Source organism: Numida meleagris, chromosome 20 (assembly GCF_002078875.1).
Source record: "Numida meleagris isolate 19003 breed g44 Domestic line chromosome 20, NumMel1.0, whole genome shotgun sequence".
NCBI classification, from domain to species: Eukaryota; Metazoa; Chordata; class Aves; order Galliformes; family Numididae; genus Numida; species Numida meleagris.
The window spans coordinates 895,926-912,849 of NC_034428.1; the positions used below are offsets into that span (position 1 = coordinate 895,926).

The window sequence follows — 16,924 nt, forward strand, 5'->3', positions numbered from 1 at the left end:
CATGCAGCTGTAAGAAATGCTGCCGGGAGGGCTGTGCTCGAGGCGCAATGCTTCTCAGTGACCCATTTTAGAACAGCGCTGATTTCCAGCGCAGCTCTGACTCCGTTCCTCTGATCTGCAGCGCGGGGATGCCCCTGGAAGCAGAGCGCGGCGGCTGTCCTGCTGCCAGCACGAGCTGCATCCAGTTCAGTGCAAAGCAAGAACATTTTGATCAAAGAGGTTTTGATCAAAGAGGTTTTTCACTAATTTTCAGGTTTGCAACCATTATTTTTTCATTAGCAAAAAGCTCCCACTCCAAATACAAAAGGGGGATGTGAGAAGTTGCCCAGTTCTTATGAGCTCACCTTTCTTGCTTTGGTTTTACTCTAACCCGGGCACTCTCCTCGGTGTGCAGTGCTTCTTTCCATTGGTGGATGAATACAGCACCACGTATTTACCAGATCAATAGAGTCCTAATGAAGTATACATTGTCCTGTGATGAATGAGTGGTCAGTGGTGACTGCTGGGTCAGATTGCATTGACCGGGCTGTTTGCAACAGGCGTGTGGCCCAACCTCGATTTCAACCAGAATGGGCATCAAATATTTATTAAGACGCTTTTAATTAGAACAGGCTTAAGCAGAAAAGTGGAATAAAGCTCTGTAGCAATGTCATTAGATGCGGGCTGTGTAAACTGAACGGATTCTTCTCATAGAGATGCCGGTGTTTGGCACTGGGGCTGATGTCAGCGTTGGTTTCCTCAGCAGCACAATGTGATCCAATTGGATCCCCATGCAGGATGCCCACTCCCCCCAGCCCAGCTCGGCTCCCATTGCCAAGCGGCTCCGTAGGCTGCACTCCCTGCTCTGGGCTCCGCTTCTAATTGGGAACAGTTCCTCAGAAGGAGATAAAATATTTAAAAACAAGTATTTAAAAGAGAAAGTCAGCCTTTATTAAAATGACTTCATCGTTTTGAGCGGATGCCTTCAAGTACTCTTTTGTAATTCATCCTTATAGATATAAAATTATCATCTGAAGGAAGACTGTTAATAAAACTGACACTTCCCCATCAGTCAACTTAATTCACAATATAACACTTTCCAAATCCAATTACGTCTGTCTGATGACTGACGTTCACTTCGGCGGTATTGTTCATGTAGAAAAGTGGCGACAAGAGGCGAGTAACGCATTGCACGCGACGTTGTTCTCAATGGGACCCAACGCTGCTGGAGCATCAAAGGACAGCAGCGAAAGCACTGATGCTCCTCCAGGACCCGAATGGATGCGGTGCAAATCCCCAGCCCAGGTCACAGCCCCAGGCACACCACTGCAATGCCAGCGCCGCTGCTCCGGCTGCTCCCGGTGCTGAAGGCTCTTTGCACCCACGCTGCGCATTTTCCCACACACTTTATACATTCACTTGATTTTGCAGTATATGATCAAGTGGCTTTCCAACTCAGACCTCTCCTTATGCACAGCAAAGGCCAGGCTTCTGCGGCCTCGAGCCTCATTCCACTCGAGGCGTTATTCATTCATAAAGCGTGAAGTGGCAGCACAAGAGGAACGGATGTAAATTTTGTACTTAAACTATTTATTGGACGCCAAAAGACAAAGAGCTGGCTCACCTGTGGCTGTTACTTCTCACCCTGCTCTTTTACCTCCTGCTGCCTCAAGATTTTCTTTGTTAGTATCCGGATTTAAAACAAGAAAATTACATTGCTGTATGAGGAACAGGAGCAGCTCGCGCTGGGGCAGGGCTGTGCGAGCAGGGGCGGGCAGCGGGCGCTGGGCTGAACTTGCACCTCCCTGAGGACACCGGGGGGAATAAATCCTGCTCCAGGAGAACACGATTGGAACAGAGGCAGGAGGACGCAGCACCACAGCAGCTATTGCATGGCAACCATTGCCAGGGAGACCGAGCTCTCACTGCTGTGCTCTGGGTACCTCCATCGGGGAAGCACATTTAGGCCAGGATGCTCCTAATCACCTTTGTCTTCATGCTTTGCTGTGCCCTTCCCATTCCTTTCCGGTGGGTTCCTCTCCTGTAGATTCCCACTGGCACAGCAGAGAGGACCCTTGGGGACAGCATGGGCACCGCGTGACGTTTGCACAGTGCCTGGAAATGGATGTGCATGTCACTGTGCATGGGATTCGCCCCACTGCCTGCAATGGGTGCCCCTCTTCCCGCAGCCGCACGATTGCAGTATTCTTCTTTGTTAACTAGGGTTATTTGTTTAAAGACAAAAATATCTTCTGATTATCGCAAGGAGCAGCACTTTAGCACTTTACCGCTCTTTGGGGATACAATTTGCTCGTCATTTCACATTTTATTCTCTTTTATTGGCTGCAGGGCGGTTAAAAAGGGAATGAGGTATATTTATCATGTGCACAGGAAATCCACCAAGATAACTGTGCCTGGATGCAGTGGGGGAAGGTGTGGACAGTGGGGTTCTGCTGGCTGAACATCACCCCCAAAAAGCACCCAGTGACACGGGGCTGGTGCCCCAAAATGGGCGGTCCCCAACATCCTCAGAAGATCTTATTTCATTCATTTTCAGCTGCCTGCAAGACTGTTACTGCTGTCCCCTAAAGCATTTCTTTTCCATCTCATGATTATAATGGGGCTGAAGAATCCTTGCTCGCCAGAAAGCAGCTAACCAGACTCTGTCGCCGGGACTGCAGGAACAGAAAATCTTGCCTTCATAGAATCATAGAATATCCCAAATAGGAAGGGACTCCTTGAGTCCAACTCAGAAAGTTTGCTCCACGTAGCATTGCTCAGCGTGGAACAACCATCCCACATTAGCGGAGTAACAAAGGTTGTCGTCCTTCCAGCAGCACATGGGCACCGTGTAGCAGCTTGCTCCTGTTTGGATGCCAGTAAAAATGTCCCTCCAAATATAAGAGGTCATTGGTTCTGGGGGACAGGAGGGTCTCATGTCCCCTTCCGTGCCCAAAAACCCACAGCGGTGTGGGCTGGGGCTGAGCTGCCCTTGGCTGCCTTTGCCCCTGGTGTAGAAAACATGAACACTGAGACAACACAGGCATCCATCATCTGCACCTCCCTGAGAATGGAGGAAGAAGTGCAGTCTGCCTCTCCCTGCCCTTCAGCTCCGGGCATTAATAATTCACATCAGTGCAGCCAGGTGTTGCCTGGGAATGAGAAGCCGGAGCATCACCTGCCACGCATGCAGAGAGCACAGCCACAGCCCCACCAGCACCCTCCTCTTGTTTTCCTCTGCTGCATGTCAGCAAAGAGTGATTTGCAAGCAGCAGAGCGCCTCATCAATCAGGTGTGCTCGGAGAACCAAAGCGCGTTTCGATTTTAACAGTTTATGTCCCCTGCACGCTCACACTGCCCGCAGCTCCCTGAGCACAGGCTGGGAGCAGTGGTCACCTTGGGGCCACCAGGGTCAGGTTGAGGCTGGTGCCACCGAGCGTTGCACAGAGCAGGGTTTTGCTACCAGCACCTGGGAACCTCCCGCAGTGGCCGTGCCTCCAAGCACAGAAGCTCAGCACAGCCACCAGTCCCAGGGCTTAATTTGCTTGGAAAAGGCTGCGGTGGCAACAGGGGTCCTGAGCACACAAGTTAGAGGAATGGCTCTAAGAGCTGGGCTCGTTTGTCTTGCTGTCGTGTTAAAACATGTGTCTATAAATGCACGTTGGGCTTTTTTCTTCAAGGTTGTAAATGTCACTCCCAGAAAAGGGAAATAACCCCTTGGATGGCTCTGCCCAGCCCTGAAGAGCTGCAGGAAAAGGAATGCCACGCAATGATCATAGGAACTGCAGGTACATCCCCATGGGAGAGCTGGGAGAGTGGTGGGACTGGGCCACGGGCTGCCTACAAGAGCCCATCGTGCTTAAATGGAAAATTCTTTGTAGGGTCCATAGATTTCGACTGCTGGAAGAACTTGCCCTAGGTAAGGATCCAGTCTCCTAGCTGATTAGAAGTAGCCTAGCTTAAAACAACATCAATTCCAGCCAGAGGCCTTGAAGCCCCAGCTCACCAGCCAGCAGGAGCAGCACGGTGCTTCTGATGCCAGAGGGGATGTGGTTATCACAGTGAGCACTGCTCAACATTCGCATCATCAATCACCATTGCTCACTGTTTTCACCATATGTACCACGTTCTTATTTGTTCTTTAAAGGAATCTGAAGCAGCGTGGTTGAGCTGTCTTAAAAATGTATTGAGGTTGAAACAAAAAGAAGAAACCTGATGCCTTGTGGATTCACAGGACTATAAGAAATCAACGTGTGATGTCCCATTTTCCAAAACAGAGCCCCTATCGATGGCCTGAAGTTTGAAACCAGCCACTGATATAACATGCAGCACAGATGTGACAAACAGGAGAAAACCAGCTATCTATCACAGCAGTTCCTGAAGCCCTGCAATAAAACAAAATGCCAGATGGAATTAGAAACCACCGCCGGCGCTCAGAGCCCACTGTGAAGCTGCTCCTTGGATGCCAACCCTGGGGCTCGTGCTGACCTCCAGCCACGGGCCACCCCGCGCTGTGGGTCTGGTGGCAGCTCCATCCGAAGGGCAGCATTCACCTCCTCGGGGCAGGAGCTCTGCGAAAGCCCAGCAATGGGATAACCACGCTTTGAAGAACCGTGGGCTGAAGGCCAGCCCAGCCACCTGCTGTGGGTGGGACACTCCTCCCTGCTGCTCTCTCATCTGCATCCCACGACGTGCGCCGGGATGAGCACCTGGCCCGGCAGCCTGCGCTTTGCAGAGAGCTGCTCACCTCTGCGTGCAAACCCTCATCTGTTGCTGGGAGGAAGCCTGTGTTTGAGGAGGGGCTGCTGCAGCTTCTCAGAAGTCTGAGCACTGGGAGCTGTTTTCCTCTTCTTCCTTTTCCGTTATTCATCTGAAAGTGTTCACTTTGCTAAAATGTGAATCCATCAGGACCATATGCTCCCAGCTATGTTGCAGGCACCCAGGACTAATTCAGATCTTGTGCCTGTCTTCGGGCCATCTGCTAACAGGATCACACGAGACCATGTGTCATCACGGGCTGAAATTTGCATAGATGCTTTGAGGAGCTGTGCCCAGCCCCAACCACATGAGCCACGATGAATGCCCTCGAGTTGCCATGAACCACCCCGTGCTGTAGGGAGGTAGCACGAGGACCCAGTGATGCCCATGGCCAATGCCATCCCCACCCGTCCTCTGTCCTGCCCTCATCTGCTCCAATCCATGGCTGGATGTGCAGGACAAGGCGAGCCCACAGGCTCTGCGGGAGGTTAACACATGAATCGTCCCAGCTGTGACAGCAGAGCCTTAACTAAGCCCATCAATAACGGATGGCACTGCAGCGGTGGAGCGGGCGGCAGCCCTGGGGCCTCTCTATCAGCAGGCAAGGAGGAGATGGCAGCAGCAGATAATGGATGGTGAGATGGCACTTGGGGCTGGGGAGCCCAGCAGCAGCACTCCTCCTGCAGCACGTTTCCAGTGCTTGCACCCAGCACTGCACCAGCCCCATCCCCAGGCCACCTCCAACAGCATCCCAAAGCCGGGCAGTGTTTGGGGCCAGATCCTTCCCCAGCCCTTCCCAGCAGCGCGAGCAGCAGCCGCCTCCTGCAGCCACAATAGTCCCTGATGATAATTACAGGCTGTGCAGCAGCTCTGTTGCTCCATGGGAGTGGGGTTTTTTTGGTAGCAATAGGTGCTGTTTAAGTACTTGAAAGAATGGCACTTAGCAGATGTCTTGGGGTAAATGGTAGGTTAAGCGATACCAAGAACACCAGCGAAATGAGCGCTAATTTACGCTCACATGATTCAATTTGCATGGTTAATTCTATTTAAGGCAAACATCCAGCACGCGCCAGAGTTCCGAAAGCGCCACGACTCTCGTTTCATCCCCTCTGCAACACTTTGGAGAGCAAAACCAGGGGGATGACGGAGCGAACAAACGTCTCCGTGCCGTGGGAGCCAAGTTTTGCAAACGCACTTCCTCCGGATGGCGCCGGGTCTACCTGATAGCATCGCTGTGTGCACAAAAACCGCCCGCTGCTGAGATTAAAGGGATGTCCTTCAGCTGTGGCAATCACACCGTGGCTCTGTGCACGCTGGGGCTGTGCGGGGGAAGCTGGCAGACAGCTCTGACCGAGCAGAACACATTTTGCTTTGGAACGTGCAGACGCTAGAAAATGGAAGATGGAGATATATATTTTTTATTATTTTGCTTTCGAGCCATCAGCGTGGCTTATTGGTTGATTAATAACCGTTTGTTAGCGTTCTTTAAGTTCTGTAGGAAACAGAAGGCCTGTAAATGGCCTGGATGAGCAAAAAGCACAAAATACCTCAGACATAATACGCCAAATGTAAATAATATTTATGGCTCATTAAAGCATTGATGCTCTGCGTGCATTGGAGTACACGCAGCGGGGAGCCAGAGGAGCGAGAGGTTGGCTCATTATTTCTTTTCAACCTGAGAAATGCGGAAATAAAATGCTGAAAAACATCTCCAAGCCATGTCCTAAAGAAGAGCATTCATACTGGGATCCACTGGGGCTTCCCCTTCCTTTTGCAGGGAATGGATAAAGCGCTGTGTCACCCGTGGGCTGAGCCCCGCCGTGACCCGGGAACTGCAGGTGCTCAGCAGCAATGATCAGAGGAAATATTTCACAAACAACGAACGGGGCTGAGATTGCTCCAACAGAGAACAAATTTGTAAGACTGCAAGCTGGTGTCTGGACTATTTGTGAGCAGTAAAAGGAACTAAATTTGACAAATGAAGTGCCTGCTGCAAAGCAGCTCACACGGCTTGAGTAACTACCCAGTAATGCCAAGACTCGTGCAAATTGCTAGGTAACTACGGTGAAGAGAGCCAAAAATAATCCTTCCTGTGACTTGCTCTGACAGCGTTTGGAAGAGTGAAATAACAGGGTTTCAGCACGGAGCAGTGCGGCGCCGGCTCTCTGGAGCGATGCACAACTGGTGACGTGGCATGGGGATGGGCTCCAACGCTTCCCAGGTGGAGCAACCCCAACAACCCACGGGAAGTGCATCAGAACACAGGGTGAAAATGCTCAGCTGTCTTCCAGGTGCTTCTCCAGAAATGCTGCATCGTTAACATGGAAGTTTAAGAAATACCCTGATCCAGTCGGAAAGGCCCCACAAATTGCCAAGTTGGAGTTTTCTGGGATGAAAAATGAAGCTATTTTGTACCCTGTCAGCAGAATGTAAATGAATGAGTGGAACGAATTAGTGCACGATAAACTTTTAAAAAGCCAAGTTCCCATTTAAAACAGTAGTGAGAGCTCTGGAATGATTTAAGTCTTAAAAAAAAAAAAAAAAAAAAGTAGCACCACTCTAACGCCATTCAATTATGGCCTGCACAGCAAACCATAAATATCCTTTACCGCCCTCTGGGATATGACATCTTTGCTCCGCCGCACTCAGAGCCGTGTGCCCAATGGCAGCTCCTCCTGTCACCGTCCCACAGAGCTCCCATCCCCATCCCCAGGGGTGTGCCCATACTGCACCCCAGTGCCCGAGAGCACCTCGTGCCCACACGTCTTTAATGCCACTGAGATCCTCTCTCTGCATAACCGCTCTTGCTAGAACCAAGCAGCCCTTCTTCACGCCCCTTTCTCCTCCGCAAACGGCTGATTTATTCTGTTTATAAACTCCAGAGATTGTTTAATCCATGTGAAACCACTTTGCTTCTGACAGAGTTGCTCCAGAGCTGCTCGTGCTTTCGTTCTGGCTGTGGCCGCGCTCTCCCCCGTGGCTCTGGGTGCAGCGGTGCCCACTCTGTGGCTCCCACAGCTGCAGCTCTGACGCTGCCAAAGAGGGGCTGCCGATGCTCCAGGGCTGGGATCGGTGCTGGGACTCCAGCTGAGCGCTGCCTGTGCGCCCCATGGGTTTGGAGCTGAAGCAGCTGTCTATGCAGCCATAGACCCACACATGGATGGGGCACCAGCAGATGCAGGGAGGTGCACTGGGACGGACTCCTGACGTGCCCTGTTCCCTGCTCATCAGCCCCAGGCACCATTGTTAGCACGATGTGGATCCCCACAAAGGCACAGGGCACGCACCCACTGCCCACCCAAGTGCACCAGGAGAGATTTCGCCGCCGTTGCTTTGTGCAGCGCTGAGCGCGGTGTTGGCACAGTGAGATCTCCCCTCTGCGCAATGAGGTGAGCCACAGCCCCCAGACGAGCGTCGAATAATAATTTGTTTTGTTTTGTTTTCAGTGAGCCACAATGACTCTGCCGATGCGAGTGATTAATTTGGCTCTTTCACGATAAATTGGTTGATATTTGTATCATCTGGGGCCTCCTCCTTCCACAGGGCTGGGAGTGAGCAGAAGCATCGCAGCCAGGAGGGGAACAGCTCAGCACCCACTCCCCACACCCCAGCCAGGCTGGATCTGGGCTCTTGCCCATCTGATGCTGTGTTACTGCGTGGCCCCGTGCCCCACATCAGGCACGATGCACCGAGAAGGAGCACGGCAGCAGGGAGATGAGTCACCCAGGGAAAATTCTGATCTCGTGGCTGCACGGAATTGGCACAGAGGCTAAAATGTGGCGGTGTGGGTAGGCGTGCGTAGAAGCGTCTCCATGCACGGTTGGAGTACGGGTCTCTCCGCATCCTGACGCACGTCTCCGCTGTGTGCGTGGCACAGGCTGTCTCATAGCACTGGGATATTTCAGTCCCCCTGTGCGTGCTGCTCCGGCGAGCAGGGGGCAGACGGCTCAGCACCCTCCTCAGCGTTGCACCTTTGGGTGCCGCGCAGTGCGTTCAGCACAGTGGACAGAGGACTCTTCCCCTTCCATCATAACCACACGCTCTGGGGAGGCTGAGGCGCAGAGATTTCGTGCCGCGGAGCGCAAATGATGTTATGAGTGGGTAATTGCAGAATTCGTTTTTAGATAGCTCTACAAATGCAGCTATTAACATCAGCTCCCATCTCTTCTGAGTGATTTACCTGTTTCATTTTATGCAGTGAATTAAACACCAAAATATCCATCGGCTACACAGATTCTGCTATCGATCGGCGCGAGATGCACAGCATCAGTCACTCCCACGGCCGCAGCACCTGCCCGGCTGGGTGACATGCAGGATCAGCCACAGAAGAATAAAGGCGCCGGCTTTGGGATAAATGTTTGCAGGTCACTCGCTGCTGCTGGGATATCCAGCTCCACCGGCGCTCATCTGTCTCCAGAACATCGAAATGTCAGCCCGTGGGTAATTATTTGAAGAATGAGACGCTTTATTGTCTAATTCATGACATGTCTTATAGCATGCCTAAGACATTAATGTTCTTCTAAATCATCGCTGGGTATAATATTTTGCCACTGATATCGCACGTAATCTTCATGTTGGATATGCTTCTGTTATCCGACAGTACTCTGTAAAATTACAGTGACACTAATGCTTGCCTCCCTTATTGAATGGAAAAATCAAATTATGGATGAAGTACCATTGATTTTGTCATGGGCTCCAAGGTGGCAGGGAGTCAATTGACCTTTATCGGAAGGAAAAAAAAAATGGTGGAGATGTTTCTGTTGCTTTTCATCGCCCTCCTGGTGCTTATTGTCACTTCTTCTGGGGCTGACAGCCTCACTGGCTTCGCTGGGGATGGTTTCCTTCAGCAGGGGTGAAATGCACAGCGGTGCCTCGTGCTCGGTGACACGCTTGGCCCTTTAAACAAAACACGTCCACGCTGCAGTTTTACGAGCAGGCTTCCCTGCCTCCTTTGCGCAGCGTGATTTAGAAAGCCAGACATGCTAATTCATCGCTAAGCCCTGCAAGTGGAAGCTGCTGCTATCGTTTATCAGCCCTCTTATAGAGCTTGAATAATCTTCTACATGCATCATTACTTTGTTGAGGCTATTCTTGAGAAATTCATAGTAAAATGCAGCAAGAAAGGATAGCATCATTATCAGGATTTGCTCCACTCAACAGACAAACTTTTGCCTTATTACAAATGGAAAACGCTTTCTTCCTCCCCATAAATGGCCTGAGGCTCTACACATTTGATTAAAGATGGAACAAGGGCTGAAGGATTTGTGCAGCACGCTGTCCTGGTATGCAGACACCAGCACCGTGCGCCCATCGGTGCCACAGCGGAGCCCCGTGTGAGCAGCCCAGTGGGGCAGCAGCTTTGTGCCATGCAGGAGAGCTCCCTCCTGAGAGCCACCGAGCTTGGGCAGGTCACCTCACCATCTCCATCCACGTGTCACCATGCCCATCCCTCCATCCTACCTCTCCTCCAGCCTCGACCTCAACATGTCCCTTCTCTTGCATTCTGGAGGACCTGGGGAGGAGGGGAGCTCTTGCTGGTGCTTCCCGTTGTTCCTGCAACAGAAAGGATCACCTCTGAGCCTGCTGCCAGCGCTAATGTCGCAAGCACTCAACTTTGGCAGCATGTGGTTTTCTCCTCTGAGCTCCCCTCCCTTCTCCAACATGCAGAACAAGGCTGCTCATTAAGTGGAGGGCAGCTTTATCACACTGATTACATTAACCTAATAGCACCTGCACAAAGCAACCAAAAAAAAATGTTCCTTTTTTTTAAAGCAAAGACCTGATCTATGAAGTATTGATTAAATTCAAGGATTAAATTAAGCAGTGACTGAATGAAGTGCAAGGACTTGCAAGATAGTCTATATGCAGAGCACTGACGACAATGGCCATGGGGGAAATACAAAGGGCTTTGGAGCTCAGCAGAAATGAGGCAGTACCACGTCCTTCAGCGAGTGAAAAGGGGAAAATGCACTGAGCCAAAAGGCAAAGCACACACCCTGCACCCCACTGCTGAGCTTCAACTCCCATTGCTGGGGAGGAACTGGGAATCCATTTCCAAGGGTGATGCATGAGCACTGCACTGTACAAAGACATGGTCCCACAGCCCTGAGACTGGGGAGGTGTGGGAGGCCGTGTGCGCCTTCCATGCCGTGCCATTGTAAGCTGTTAAAGGGATTTCTCCGCGGTGATCCCGAGAAATTGTTGCTTCTATTTTTCTCCCTCTTTGAGAGATTTCTGATCCTGCATCAGAGAGGAAAGTTGCATCATCTGGATACGCAGTAAGCTGCTTGTTGTGGTTGTCAACTCCTTCACATTTCCTTCAGATTGGCTCAGCTTTACTTAGATAAAATTGTCACCAGAACAAAGACAAGAAAGAATCTTTTCAGCTGGCATAAGTTGGCAGATCCCAACTAAGTCAATTAATTGACTTCAGTTTATATTTTCCAAGTATCTCGCTGAAAGCCGTAACATCCAGGCTGAGACATTCTCCAAGAATCCATCATTTCCAATAAGACCAAGATCAAGGCACGCTTTGAGCTCCAGGAGGAAATGAGCACTGCCCTCCCCATGCTTTACAGCAAGTGGCAGCGGATGCAAGAGCAGCAGGCGGGTCCTCCTGCGCTCCCACCCTGCTCAAGGCTCATCCATGGAACAGGTCATGGGACAGACATGGAAAGGTCAGATGGAGGAAACCCCTTGGGCCAGCTGGCAGCTTTTCCATTAATCCCAAGAAACATCTGCAGTGTTACATTAGCACAAATGCAGAACCAAACGCTGGGCAGACCTTGGCTGCTGGGCGAACCATCTCCCTCCATGCAGAGGACGCATCTCCAGAGCTTTGCCTCCTGCTCCGTGGGAGCTGCCACACTCCAGCCGTGCAGTGACATGGCCAGGATAGTCACAAGAGGGAGACAGAGCCCACTCAGCACGGGCAGCGGCACCCAGAGCCTCCAGCACCCACTGCTGCTGAGCCCAGGGCACCCCGGGGAGCGCCGGGTGGTTCCCTGCAAGCCTGCATGGTGGGTGCAACCTGCACACGTGGGGAGCGTGCAGAGCCCCAGCATCCTCCAGACGTGCTCCTCATGGGGACAGCAGGGAGCGTGTCTTACATCTCTTTCTGTGGCTCATTACAGAGCCTCTTCCAAGATGGCACACGTAATCAGCACCAGCCCTGCTGTAGTACAGATGCCAGTTCATAATCTTGATTACTGGCCTGGAACTACATTCCCCTTTACCATGATTTGAAAGGAGAATAATGTTATATACCAACTTCCCCTTTTTGTTCCGGGGGTATTAAGAAATGAAACATTAATGGAATGTGGAAAATGAGCCGAGTGTTCAGCCACTATTTAGCAAATTGTTCCTGTTCATCTCTGGGAGAGGAGGAAAAAAAAAATAGGAGACAGAATAAAACTGTGCCTAGAAACATACCATTTCCCCAATGCATGCATGGCTGACAGCCACTAAGCACAAATGAATAAATATTTTATGTACTTTAATTTCCTCATCTACGAGCTTGATGTTCTGAGCCTTTCTTTGCTTTATTTTGCTACTTCATAAATGTTAAAAACGTTTATCCTCTTATTCTTTCCAACAAAAGTCAGACTTTTGCCAGTTTGTGCTCCTATTCCATTTTGCTTTCATCTCTCTATTAGCATAGCAAAATAGCACATCACCTGCAGTTCTCTGCCTTCAGTAATTTCTCCTTTCTATTTTTTTCCTCCTTCCTTCGTTTCCTTATCACCTGGACTCCGATCTCTGTATTATTCAGGAAGCACAATGTTTGATTTTTCTTTTTTTTTCTCCCAGCTGCTCATTGAACCCTACAGTCTATTGAGATGCAGCTTGCTGGCTTTTTTTTTTTTTTTCCCCTTGTGTTTATTTCATTTCCCTTCTTATTATGATTATATCTTCTCCCTTACTACGCCGTCGCAATCTTTTCCTCTCAATCCCCAGTGTTGCTGCTGGGATGTCCAGAGCCTGGCGCTCTTTCCCACTCTGCATTTCTTCCATTTTGCATTTATCCTGTAAAAATACTTCCTGGAAAATTCCCACTTCCGCGTTCCTTCAGAAGAAGAGATTAGCATCCCTGTGTTATCCATGGGAGCCACGAAGCTGCCATCCTCCTGGCTGGGGAGTGAGTGAAGCCCCGTCCCTCAGGGAGGTCTCATCCCCCCAAGTGCCTGAGCTCCCCTGTGCCTTCCACCCACCAGGGAGGGCTGCAAAGAACATCCCTATGACCCCAGACTGCTCCAAAGACCCCTCAACAACTGAGAGAGCCCAGAGAGCTGTGGGGTGCTGGGACACACAGGGACAATGGGTACCCATGTCTCCATCACCACCGATCTCCAGCATCGCCACGCACAGCCATGAAACCAGCGCCTTTCCTCTGGGGAGAGAAGCACCAGAAGCCACAAAACGGTGATTTTTGCACTGGAGTTGGTTGGTTTGGCTCTACTCAATGTCACAAAGCCCCAGAGAATGGCACAAACATGTGCCAGGTGACCCACACCACGGGGCACGGCTGCGATAGGGCAGCACGCGGAGATGGGCAATTAAAAGCTTAATCCTTCTTAAAAGGAGCTTTAGCAGGAGAAGGGACAAGGAGGTGAGGATGGATGCAGCTTTCCTGAGAGACAGGAAAGCAATAACAGAGAGCAGAGAAAGGTGAAAGCTAACAGGTATTAATCATAGACAGGGGTCAGTAAGAAGGCTTTAAGGTGAAGTCAGATAAGTGGAAACGTCTCCTGAAATGTATAATTGGCAGGAGTTTGGAGAACTACCAGCACCTGCTGTGTGCTGTAGCTCCAGTATTGCATTATCCTTTCCTGGCAATTTACTAAATTTATTCTTCTTTGATTTCTAACAAAATTCAGAGCTCATCATCACCCGGTGGGTTATTTCCATTTGTCTGCTTAAGAAGTGATTTTAGAAAACCTCAGATACTTTTAATTAGCTTTAATTTTCTGAGCTCTCTTCCTCAACCTGTGATTACTGTTTAACTCAACTGTATCTATTGTCTTTACTTGCTCCTGCGGGCTGAGAAACTCCAATTTCCTTGAAACCAGGCAACGTATCCGAAAATAATGGCAATTGGGAGTTGGGTTCTTGGAAATGCCTTTTCCTTGCCCATCACTGCAAAATAATACTGGAAGGTGGGATGCAACATACCCACTTCTCCTTGACACATAGCCAGCTGCAGGGAGGAGGGCTGCTCTCTGGAGTTCTTGCCCTGCTTTCCAGGTAGGGGAGGGTTCATGGTGATGGATGGCAGAGCACAGCAGTGCCCTGGGACCTACCCCAGGTACCGCCTTGGGGTCTCCAGAGCTAGGACAGCTCCTGGAGCTTTAATGATGCTCAGTGCATTGCCAGCACCTCTGACACAATCCACCACCCGCTTAAAGGAGCTGCCAACCCGGCGCAGTTTGCATGGGATTGAAATCAAAGCTCCCCGGTGCAGATTACCAGCGATGAGCCCTGACACGGGGAACTATTTTTAATTCAAAGACTTGTTTCTGCCCGTATGCCAGCCCGCGAGCTCAGCTCCCTCCCTGTGTTCTGTCAATTTGCAAGGAAACAGTCAAATCCGATTACTATGGGAGACGTGCAGGGAGGGTAACACGGCGCGAGGTGACATAATACGTGTTGGGGAAGGTGCTATACTGGGTTTGACTGTTTTCTGCATGTTATAAATCCCAAAGCTCCAAAGAAGAGGAAATATCCAAGCGGTTGTTATTGCCATAAGCCCTTGAGCTCAAATATCTTTGTCATGAGAGTCATGGATACAGAATTTGCCTACAAGTGAATGCAGCTGCTCACCAGCAGGGTCAGTATCCTCTCTCCTTTGGGAGAAGGCAGCACCGTAGAGGCTTTATTCAGGCTCAGCACCCTGCGTCCACCCCACAGCCCTCCTTGTCTCCAGGGATCCCCAGTTATCCAACATTCATCAGGGCGCTGAGACAGCACAGAAGCAGCAAGGAAAGGAGGCAGCCCACGATGCTCACATAAGGTGGAAGAGGGACAAAGATGCAGGGATCCACCAATAACAACTCCAAGAGGCCCCCATAGAAGAAGCTCTGCAGCCCACTGAGCGTCCCTGATCGATGACCTCAAGCCCCAGAGCTGAATCTTTGCCCTCACAGGAGGGCAGGGCTGACCCAATGCTTTAGGAGGGATGGTCAGGCTCACAGCCGGTTTTCATGGGCTCTCTCCTTGAGCACAGGCTGCAGCATCAGGGATGGTTGCTTGAAGAGTGCTCTAAGATCCCCTGAGGTAAATGTCATTGAGATGTTTGATAATAATTAATTGCTCTTTTATTGTACTGGATAGCTTGAGGTGGCACACGCAATGAGACTAGAAAGCACACCCGGTACTCAACGATACACTTATAAATATTGATGGTAACTGGATGAGACAGGAGGCTCCGCGCTCATCAAGGCGAGGAGCTCAGCCTCATCCTCACTCAGCACAGCCCTGGGTGCTGCTGTCAGAACAATAACAGCAACAACAGCGTAATTTGCTACCCTAGAACAAATGATACCTGCTAATGCAAAGGCATTTCGCCCTGCATCCAAGTAATTACCTTGCTGATTGCTGTAAGAGGCAGCAAATGACCTGGTTATCCATGGCAGTGAGGACCCATCCTCCTTGCAGCAGATCCTCTGCTCCCTGTGCATCCACAGAACATCTCCAGCCCTGCTTCCAGGGCCTGGGCTTCATTAGATGTCCCAGCTCCACAAACTCAGAAAATATTTTTTTTTTTTCCTTTTTTTGCTGCTATAGCATCAACTTTCACCCCCTCCTTTTGCTGGGCACCGCAACCTTACCACCATCTCCACAGCACTTCTCAGAGAGAAGCCCTTTAGTTTTGTTGGAAGCCTTGGGCTTCTTGAAGCCCTGATTGCCAAGCAGGGAAACCTGCAGCCCCCCAGCATGCCTGGAACAAACCCACCCAGCTGCTAACATGAGCACAGGTGGAGTTACTGAACCTAAAAACAGGCTTGGGGGGTATTATGCACCTGATGGGGGATGGCAGATGTGCCTCGTTTATTTTCAGAAGACTCATTTGAAGGTGGACACAATAAAATCCATCTTTCAATGAGGAAAAAAATGACAAAAGATAAAAAATAAAATAAAATAGAGCTTTACAAAGAGGAGAACAACCAGAGAAGATGCTGTATGGGAAGGGAAGGATGCGGGATGCTGTTGTTACAACAGGGGACAAGGAATGCTGTGGTTCTGAAAGCCCTTCTCAGCAGCTGTGCGTAAGGGCATTTTTGTCCACTGAATCCGTGCTCAGCTTTGAAACTTTTAACGTCTTTTAACATCAGAGAAGCAACACATCCTCAGAGAGGGCCTTTATTGGCCCAGCGCAGCGGAACTGAATGGGTTATAAATGCCAGAAATAGTGCTGCACTGAGCTCCCCTGCTCAGCCTGCTCCTGCCCCATGTCATGGGCTGGGGAGCTCCACATCCCCCTACTTGGTCCTGGGGAGGAATGAGCTCCTTTCCCCAACCAGGGAGAGGGCAGGGAGGGAGGGAGCTTCAAAGCCCCCACCCACCACAGATAACGGCATTGTGATGGGAAAGAAAACAAAAACGTGAAAGCGAACGGAAGAATAAATGATTTGGGAAGATGAAAGTGGAGAAGGGAAAGTTGAGTGAGACAAAGAGAGCTCTGCGTTCCCCACAGCTGAGGTACCATGATCAAAGCACTGCAAAACCAAAGCCTATGGTCGAGCAGCGCGGTGCTGAGCGTGTTGTGTGCCAGGCTGCAGCCTTCCTCCATGGGAAGAGGAGGAGGAGGAGGAGGAGGAAGGCTTTTTGCTGCCCCATGGAAGGGCTGGAAGGCTTCAGGCACACGGTGCTCATCCAGAGCCACCGCTTCATTCGTTCTTATTGAATACATCCTGTAATAAACCCAATGGCCCCCAGCCACTCTGCACAGCGGTCCTCACCCTCCATAACTCCCCGTTACAGCTCACCTGCCAGAGGAGCTGAGGCTCTCCAGGACAGATAAACTCAGAGGAAAAGCACGCAGCCCTCAGTGCACCTGGAGGACGTGAGAAGTCTTTCTTTAGGCGTGTGCAACCACCTAAAACCGTCAGCTGGCCAACAGAAATATGCTTTGTTCATTCTTTGTTTCATATGACTGCACAGTGAGTCCCTCGGATGCAGTTTTGGAGCA

General features: G+C 50.5%; 2 long non-coding RNA genes across 3 annotated transcripts; one reads left to right on the forward strand and one right to left on the reverse strand.

The window, feature by feature from the left end:
* Positions 1,900–7,632, forward strand: LOC110386978. 2 transcript variants are annotated; one of them, XR_002432339.1, is made up of 4 exons: positions 1,900–2,007; positions 3,660–3,767; positions 3,861–3,898; positions 4,257–7,632. It is a non-coding gene; the product is annotated as an uncharacterized LOC110386978 (long non-coding RNA). The 2 variants fall into 2 exon arrangements; XR_002432337.1 differs by having other exon boundaries at positions 3,861–7,632.
* Positions 9,457–15,538, reverse strand: LOC110386979. The gene is made up of 3 exons (XR_002432340.1): positions 15,320–15,538; positions 10,198–10,290; positions 9,457–9,633 (listed from the first exon to the last, which is right to left on the reverse strand). It is a non-coding gene; the product is annotated as an uncharacterized LOC110386979 (long non-coding RNA).